The sequence below is a fragment of the Staurois parvus genome, unplaced genomic scaffold (assembly GCF_062004578.1).
Source record: "Staurois parvus isolate SC_StPar_1 unplaced genomic scaffold, SC_StPar_1.0 ptg000052l, whole genome shotgun sequence".
Lineage (NCBI taxonomy): Eukaryota > Metazoa > Chordata > Amphibia > Anura > Ranidae > Staurois > Staurois parvus.
The window spans coordinates 6,267,501-6,277,427 of NW_028317848.1; the positions used below are offsets into that span (position 1 = coordinate 6,267,501).

At 40.9% G+C, this 9,927-nt stretch overlaps 1 long non-coding RNA gene across 1 annotated transcript in view; it reads right to left on the minus strand.

Moving 5' to 3' along the window:
• Positions 1 to 2,113, minus strand: part of LOC149470137 (uncharacterized) — a 39,009-nt gene extending 36,896 nt beyond the window's left edge. Inside the window, exon 1 of the long non-coding RNA XR_016310601.1 lies at positions 1,989 to 2,113. This is a non-coding gene — a long non-coding RNA (uncharacterized LOC149470137). The remainder of the gene's footprint in view (positions 1 to 1,988) is intronic.
• Positions 2,114 to 9,927: the final 7,814 nt, after the last annotated feature.

Consider the following 9,927-nt stretch of genomic DNA (forward strand, 5'->3'; position numbering starts at 1 on the left):
ATTTCTCTGCTGCAGGACCGGACCACTCCCCTGCTAGCTCTAAGCCTGAGAACTGAGTGATCACATGACCACTGTCAGTCACCGCACTCACTGAAATGAAAAAGGGGCAGGAGCGGCTGGGTTAAGCTCTCAGTGGCTCACTGAGAGGCTGAGCCAGTTGCCTGATCTGGGTGGATCCCAATATTGTTGTCAGGACCCTTCCAGAGCTTGGAGCAGCTGTGCGATGTCAGCCAACAGAGTACTTTAACCTGCTTCCGGCTGATTCTGGGTCACAAGTAAGTGCACTCCTGTGATCCAAAAGAGAAGTATGACCACAAAAGCTTTGGCCATATTTCTCTTTTGATAAGCAAAGGAATGACAGGCAAAACTGTTTTAACATCTGGCTAGTTGGTTTTTAATGGAAGTTTCCCTGCAGGAGACAGATAAAGGAAAGGGTGTTTTTTGTTTTATCAGAGCATCACTTTTCAACTGTATCATGCATGGCTACTGTCCAGGATTTGCCATGGCAGCTGTCCAGCATTTTGGATTTCTATCCTGCCGATGCCGTGTCCAGGGCTGTGTGCCTGGATCACAACATTAGCATGTGCAGTAACTCAAAAAGGCATTCCCCTGCATATACAGTCAGGTCCATAAATATTGGGACATCGACACCATTCTAACAATTTTGGCTCTATACACCACCACAATAGATTTGAAATGAAATGAACAAGATGTGCTTTAACTGCAGACTGTCAGCTTTAATTTGAGGGTATTTACATCCAAATCAGGTGAACGGTGTAGGAATTACAACAGTTTGCATATGTGCCTCCCACTTGTTAAGGGACCAAAAGTAATGGGACAATTGGCTTCTCAGCTGTTCCATGGCCAGGTGTGTGTTATTCCCTCATTATCCCAATTACAATGAGCAGATAAAAGGTCCAGAGTTCATTTCAAGTGTGCTATTTGCATTTGGAATCTGTTGCTGTCAACTCTCAAGATGAAATCCAAAGAGCTGTCACTATCAGTGAAGCAAGCCATCATTAGGCTGAAAAAAACAAAACAAACCCATCAGAGAGATAGTAAAAACATTAGGCGTGGCCAAAACAACTGTTTGGAACATTCTTAAAAAGAAGGAACGCACCGGTGAGCTCAGCAACACCAAAAGACCCGGAAGACCACGGAAAACAATTGTGGTGGATGACCGAAGAATTATTTCCCTGGTGAAGAAAACACCCTTCACAACAGTTGGCCAGATCAAGAACACTCTCCAGGAGGTAGGTGTATGTGTGTCAATGACAACAATCAAGAGAAGACTTCACCAGAGTGAATACAGAGGGTTCACCACAAGATGTAAACCATTGGTGAGCCTCAAAAACAGGAAGGCCAGATTAGAGTTTGCCAAACGACATGTAAAAAAGCCTTCACAGTTCTGGAACAACATCCTATGGACAGATGAGACCAAGATCAACAAGTGGGAGGCACATATGCAAACTGTTGTATTTCCTACACCGTTCACCTGATTTGGATGTAAATACCCTCAAATTAAAGCTGACAGTCTGCAGTTAAAACGCATCTTGTTCGTTTCATTTCAAATCCATTGTGGTGGTGTATAGAGCCAAAATTGTTAGAATGGTGTCGATGTCCCTATATTTATGGACCTGACTGTATAGAGGTGGAGTTTTGATGGGACCAACCCCTGAAGTAGGCATGATTTTGATGCACCCACCTGGAAAGTGGGCAAAGGAAATTCAGACCAACAGTATCTTGGGATCCAGGACCATAATACTGATAAGTATGCTATATTCGACTACTGTATTTGCCTCTTTATAAAAGCCAGCAGTGTTTACCATTCTCCTCAATGTGAGTCAGTTCTCAAGTACCCATTGAATTTAGTACATCTATTTTCTTTGGTTAAATGTGTCCATTCACTTAAATAATAAGTAAAAAAAACAAACTTGCCATATATCTTTTTAAAAGAGAAGTATGGGATTTTTAAAAGTCATATTTACCTAGGTGGACTGTTCATCATCACTGTCTGCTCTGGCCCTCTAGCATTCAATGCAGCGCTGGGCTGTGAAGGAGATGGGAGTGGCTGGCTAAGGCTTTCAGCGGCTTGCTGAGAGGCTAAACCAGGTGCTGGTCTGGCTCTGTGACGTCAGCCGACAGCGAGTTTCAGCCCACTGTCAACTGAAAATGGGACACAGAAGTGCAGAACGAACTGTACTTGTCCTTTAAATAGAAATGTAAAGGAGGAGTAGGGCCAAAGCTATTTTGGCCCTACTTCTCCTATGGATCACAGGAGTGCAGTTCGTTCTCTGACTGTCTAGGCTCTGAAAAAATCTCAACTCTAATGTGGGGGACCCCTCCTCAGAAGCCTGGACCTGCAGCTGGCTCAGCCTCTCATGCAACGCTGAGAGCCGGAGCCAGTCGTGGACTGACCAAGCATGTCTCCAGACCTAAACCCTATTGAGCATCTGTGGGGAATCCTCAAATGGAAGGTGGAGGAGCGCAAGGTCTCTAACATCCACCAGCTCTGTGATGTCGTCATGGAGGAGTGGAAGAGGACTCCAGTGGCAACCTGTGAAGCTCTGGTGAACTCCATGCCCAAGAGGGTTAAGGCAGTGCTGGAAAATAATGGTGGCCACACAAAATATTGACACTTTTGGTCCAATTTGGACATTTTCACTTAGCAGTATACTCAGGTTTGTTGCCAGCGGTTTAGATTAATGGCTGTGTGTTGAGTTATTTTGAGGGGGCAGCAAATTTACATGTTATACAAGCTGTACACTCACTACACCACATTGTAGCAAAGTGTAATTTCTTCAGTGTTGTCACATGAAAAGATAAAATAAAATATGTACAAAATGTGAGGGGTGTACTCACTTCTGTGAGATACTGTATATATATATATATATATATATATATATATTTTTTTTTATTTTTTTTTTTTCAGGGAAGCCCACCCCACCTCTGCTTAAAACGTGAACTTTCACCTTCCCCATCAATTCATCCCCCTACAATTACTATTGTATTATTAGACACATGAATATACAGTATACATACAGCTGACATTATATGTAGAGATGAGCGAATCGAACCAGGCGAACCGGAATTCGAGTCGAATTTCAGGAAATATTCGATTCGCGGCGAAACCGAAATTTTGCCTACTTCGGGTGCGCGAATCGAACATTTCCCGATCAGCCGGCAAAAGTGTCCCTGCAGTGAGCTCCGCTATTTCTGACAGTTCTCTGACAGAAGGAACACATGTTTAGCGGTTGAAACATTGTATCTATTAGTTTACATTTAGGATACAGATGTTTCAACCACTGTACATGTGAAGAAGCTGTGAGAGAACTGTCAGAAATAGAGGAACTCTGCACATACACTTTTTGCCGGCTTGGAATTATTCTTCTTTTCATCCTACTTCTTCTTCTTCTTCATCTTCATCCTCAGAAGAAGAGGATGAGGATGAGGATGAAGAAGAAGAAGAAGAAGTAGGATGAAAAGAAGAATAATTCCAAGCCGGCAAAAAGTGTATGTGCAGAGTTCCTCTATTTCTGACAGTTCTCTCACAGCTTCTTCACATGTACAGCGGTTGAAACATCTGTATCCTAAATGGAAACTAATAGATACAATTTGTATCTATTAGTTTCCATTTAGGATACAGATGTTTCAACCGCTGTACATGTGAAGAAGCTGTGAGAGAACTGTCAGAAATAGAGGAACTCTGCACATACACTTTTTGCCGGCTTGGAATTATTCTTCTTTTCATCCTACTTCTTCTTCTTCTTCTTCTTCTTCTTCATCCTCATCCTCATCCTCTTCTTCTGAGGATGAGGATGAGGATGAAGAAGAAGAAGAAGCAGTAGGATGAAAATAAGAATAATTCCAAGCCGGCAAAAAGTGTATGTGCAGAGTTCCTCTATTCTGCAGATACACTTAGAGGAGCTCTGCACATACACTTTTTGCCGGCTTGGAATTATTCTTATTTTCATCCTACTTCTTCTTCTTCTTCTTCTTCTTTATCCTCATCCTCAGAAGAAGAAGAAGAGGATGAAGAAGAAGAAGAAGAAGAAGAAGAAGAAGAAGAAGTAGGATGAAAATAAGAATAATTGCAAGCCGGCAAAAAGTGTATGTGCAGAGTTCCTCTATTCTGCAGATACACTTAGAGGAGCTCTGCAGATACACTTAGAGGAGCTCTGCACATACACTTTTTGCCGGCTTGGAATTAATCTTATTTTCATCCTACTTCTTCTTCTTCTTCTTCTTCTTCTTCATCCTCATCCTCAGAAGAAGAAGAAGAGGATGAGGATGAGGATGAAGAAGAAGAAGAAGAAGAAGAAGAAGTAGGATGAAAATAAGAATAATTCCAAGCCGGCAAAAAGTGTATGTGCAGAGCTCCTCTAAGTGTATCTGCAGAGCTCCTCTAAGTGTATCTGCAGAATAGAGGAACTCTGCACATACACTTTTTGCCGGAAACCGCTGTATGGAGGGAATGTCCCAGAACTGTCATAAATAGTCTATTTCTGACAGTTCTGGGACATTCACTCCATACAGCTGTTTCAACCGCTGTATGGAGGGAATGTCATAGAACTGTCAGAAATAGACTATTAATGACAGTTCTGGGACTGTCCTTCCATACAGCGGTTGAAACATTGTATCTATTTGTTTCCATAAATGGATCCATTTATGGAAACAAATAGATACAATGTTTCAACCGCTGTATGGAAGGACAGTCCCAGAACTGTCATTAATAGTCTATTTCTGACAGTTCTATGACATTCCCTCCATACAGCGGTTGAAACAGCTGTATGGAGTGAATGTCCCAGAACTGTCAGAAATAGACTATTTATGACAGTTCTGGGACATTCACTCCATACAGCGGTTGAAACATTGTATCTATTTTTTTCCATAAATGACATTCTGCAGATACACTTAGAGGAGCGCTGCAGATACACTTTTTGCCGGCTTGGAATTATTCTTATTTTCATCCTACTTCTTCTTTTTCTTCTTATGAGGATGAGGATGAAGAAGAAGAAGTAGGATGAAAATAAGATTAATTCCAAGCCGGCAAAAAGTGTATCTGCAGCGCTCCTCTAAGTGTATTTGCAGAATGTCATTTATGGAAAAAAATAGATACAATGTTTCAACCGCTGTATGGAAGGACAGTCCCAGAACTGTCAGAAATAGTCTATTTCTGACAGTTCTGGGACATTCACTCCATACAGCTGTTTCAACCGCTGTATGGAGGGAATGTCATAGAACTGTCAGAAATAGACTATTAATGACAGTTCTGGGACTGTCCTTCCATACAGCGGTTGAAACATTGTATCTATTTGTTTCCATAAATGGATCCATTTATGGAAACAAATAGATACAATGTTTCAACCGCTGTATGGAAGGACAGTCCCAGAACTGTCATTAATAGTCTATTTCTGACAGTTCTATGACATTCCCTCCATACAGCGGTTGAAACAGCTGTATGGAGTGAATGTCCCAGAACTGTCAGAAATAGACTATTTATGACAGTTCTGGGACATTCACTCCATACAGCGGTTGAAACATTGTATCTATTTTTTTCCATAAATGACATTCTGCAGATACACTTAGAGGAGCGCTGCAGATACACTTTTTGCCGGCTTGGAATTATTCTTATTTTCATCCTACTTCTTCTTTTTCTTCTTATGAGGATGAGGATGAAGAAGAAGAAGTAGGATGAAAATAAGATTAATTCCAAGCCGGCAAAAAGTGTATCTGCAGCGCTCCTCTAAGTGTATTTGCAGAATGTCATTTATGGAAAAAAATAGATACAATGTTTCAACCGCTGTATGGAAGGACAGTCCCAGAACTGTCAGAAATAGTCTATTTCTGACAGTTCTGGGACATTCACTCCATACAGCTGTTTCAACCGCTGTATGGAGGGAATGTCATAGAACTGTCAGAAATAGACTATTAATGACAGTTCTGGGACTGTCCTTCCATACAGCGGTTGAAACATTGTATCTATTTGTTTCCATAAATGGATCCATTTATGGAAACAAATAGATACAATGTTTCAACCGCTGTATGGAAGGACAGTCCCAGAACTGTCATTAATAGTCTATTTCTGACAGTTCTATGACATTCCCTCCATACAGCGGTTGAAACAGCTGTATGGAGTGAATGTCCCAGAACTGTCAGAAATAGACTATTTATGACAGTTCTGGGACATTCACTCCATACAGCGGTTGAAACATTGTATCTATTTTTTTCCATAAATGACATTCTGCAGATATACTTAGAGGAGCGCTGCAGATACACTTTTTGCCGGCTTGGAATTATTCTTATTTTCATCCTACTTCTTCTTTTTCTTCTTATGAGGATGAGGATGAAGAAGAAGAAGTAGGATGAAAATAAGATTAATTCCAAGCCGGCAAAAAGTGTATCTGCAGCGCTCCTCTAAGTGTATTTGCAGAATGTCATTTATGGAAAAAAATAGATACAATGTTTCAACCGCTGTATGGAAGGACAGTCCCAGAACTGTCATAAATAGTCTATTTCTGACAGTTCTGGGACATTCACTCCATACAGCTGTTTCAACCGCTGTATGGAGGGAATGTCATAGAACTGTCAGAAATAGACTATTAATGACAGTTCTGGGACTGTCCTTCCATACAGCGGTTGAAACATTGTATGTATTTGTTTCCATAAATGGATCCATTTATGGAAACAAATACATACAATGTTTCAACCGCTGTATGGAAGGACAGTCCCAGAACTGTCATTAATAGTCTATTTCTGACAGTTCCATGACATTCCCTCCATACAGCGGTTGAAACAGCTGTATGGAGTGAATGTCCCAGAACTGTCAGAAATAGACTATTTCTGACAGTTCTGGGACAATCACTCCATACAGCTGTTTCAACCGCTGTATGGAGGGAATGTCATGGAACTGTCAGAAATAGACTATTAATGACAGTTCTGGGACTGTCCTTCCATACAGCGGTTGAAACATTGTATGTATTTGTTTCCATAAATGGATCCATTTATGGAAACAAATACATACAATGTTTCAACCGCTGTATGGAAGGACAGTCCCAGAACTGTCAGAAATAGTCTATTTCTGACAGTTCTGGGACATTCACTCCATACAGCTGTTTCAACCGCTGTATGGAGGGAATGTCATAGAACTGTCAGAAATAGACTATTAATGACAGTTCTGGGACTGTCCTTCCATACAGCGGTTGAAACATTGTATCTATTTGTTTCCATAAATGGATCCATTTATGGAAACAAATAGATACAATGTTTCAACCGCTGTATGGAAGGACAGTCCCAGAACTGTCATTAATAGTCTATTTCTGACAGTTCTATGACATTCCCTCCATACAGCGGTTGAAACAGCTGTATGGAGTGAATGTCCCAGAACTGTCAGAAATAGACTATTTATGGCAGTTCTGGGACATTCACTCCATACAGCGGTTGAAACATTGTATCTATTTTTTTCCATAAATGACATTCTGCAAATACACTTAGAGGAGCGCTGCAGATACACTTTTTGCCGGCTTGGAATTAATCTTATTTTCATCCTACTTCTTCTTCTTCATCCTCATCCTCATCCTCATAAGAAGAAAAAGAAGAAGTAGGATGAAAATAAGAATAATTCCAAGTCGGCAAAAAGTGTATCTGCAGCGCTCCTCTAAGTGTATCTGCAGAATGTCATTTATGGAAAAAAATAGATACAATGTTTCAACCGCTGTATGGAGTGAATGTCCCAGAACTGTCATAAATAGTCTATTTCTGACAGTTCTGGGACATTCACTCCATACAGCTGTTTCAACCGCTGTATGGAGGGAATGTCATAGAACTGTCAGAAATAGACTATTAATGACAGTTCTGGGACTGTCCTTCCATACAGCGGTTGAAACATTGTATGTATTTGTTTCCATAAATGGATCCATTTATGGAAACAAATACATACAATGTTTCAACCGCTGTATGGAAGGACAGTCCCAGAACTGTCAGAAATAGTCTATTTCTGACAGTTCTGGGACATTCACTCCATACAGCTGTTTCAACCGCTGTATGGAGGGAATGTCATAGAACTGTCAGAAATAGACTATTAATGACAGTTCTGGGACTGTCCTTCCATACAGCGGTTGAAACATTGTATCTATTTGTTTCCATAAATGGATCCATTTATGGAAACAAATAGATACAATGTTTCAACCGCTGTATGGAAGGACAGTCCCAGAACTGTCATTAATAGTCTATTTCTGACAGTTCTATGACATTCCCTCCATACAGCGGTTGAAACAGCTGTATGGAGTGAATGTCCCAGAACTGTCAGAAATAGACTATTTATGGCAGTTCTGGGACATTCACTCCATACAGCGGTTGAAACATTGTATCTATTTTTTTCCATAAATGACATTCTGCAAATACACTTAGAGGAGCGCTGCAGATACACTTTTTGCCGGCTTGGAATTAATCTTATTTTCATCCTACTTCTTCTTCTTCATCCTCATCCTCATCCTCATAAGAAGAAAAAGAAGAAGTAGGATGAAAATAAGAATAATTCCAAGTCGGCAAAAAGTGTATCTGCAGCGCTCCTCTAAGTGTATCTGCAGAATGTCATTTATGGAAAAAAATAGATACAATGTTTCAACCGCTGTATGGAGTGAATGTCCCAGAACTGTCATAAATAGTCTATTTCTGACAGTTCTGGGACATTCACTCCATACAGCTGTTTCAACCGCTGTATGGAGGGAATGTCATGGAACTGTCAGAAATAGACTATTAATGACAGTTCTGGGACTCTGACAGTTCCATGACATTCCCTCCATACAGCGGTTGAAACAGCTGTATGGAGTGAATGTCCCAGAACTGTCAGAAATAGACTATTTCTGACAGTTCTGGGACAATCACTCCATACAGCTGTTTCAACCGCTGTATGGAGGGAATGTCATGGAACTGTCAGAAATAGACTATTAATGACAGTTCTGGGACTGTCCTTCCATACAGCGGTTGAAACATTGTATGTATTTGTTTCCATAAATGGATCCATTTATGGAAACAAATACATACAATGTTTCAACCGCTGTATGGAAGGACAGTCCCAGAACTGTCATAAATAGTCTATTTCTGACAGTTCTGGGACATTCACTCCATACAGCTGTTTCAACCGCTGTATGGAGGGAATGTCATAGAACTGTCAGAAATAGACTATTAATGACAGTTCTGGGACTGTCCTTCCATACAGCGGTTGAAACATTGTATGTATTTGTTTCCATAAATGGATCCATTTATGGAAACAAATACATACAATGTTTCAACCGCTGCATGGAAGGACAGTCCCAGAACTGTCATTAATAGTCTATTTCTGACAGTTCCATGACATTCCCTCCATACAGCGGTTGAAACAGCTGTATGGAGTGAATGTCCCAGAACTGTCAGAAATAGACAGAAACTGTCACAGAACTGTCCTTCTTCTCCTTCTTCTCATCCTTCTTCTCATCCTTCTTCTCATCCTTCTTCTCATCCTTCTTCTCATCCTTCTCCTTCTTCTCATCCTTCTCCTTCTTCTCATCCTTCTCCTTCTCCTTCTTCTCATCCTTCTCCTTCTTCTTATCCTTCTTCTCATCCTTCTCCTTCTTCTCATCCTTCTCCTTCTCCATCTTCTCATCCTTCTCCTTCTCCTTCTTCTCATCCTTCTCCTTCTCCTTCTTCTCATCCTTCTCCTTCTCCTTCTTCTCATCCTTCTCCTTCTCCATCTTCTCATCCTTCTCCTTCTTCTCATCCTTCTCCTTCTCCTTCTTCTCATCCTTCTCCTTCTCCATCTTCTCACCCTTCTCCTTTTCCTTCTTCTCATCCTTCTCCTTCTGCTTCTCCTTCTCCTTCTCCTTTTCCTTCTTCTCATCCTTCTCCTTCTTCTCATCCTTCTCCTTCTTCTCATCCTTCTCCTTCTCC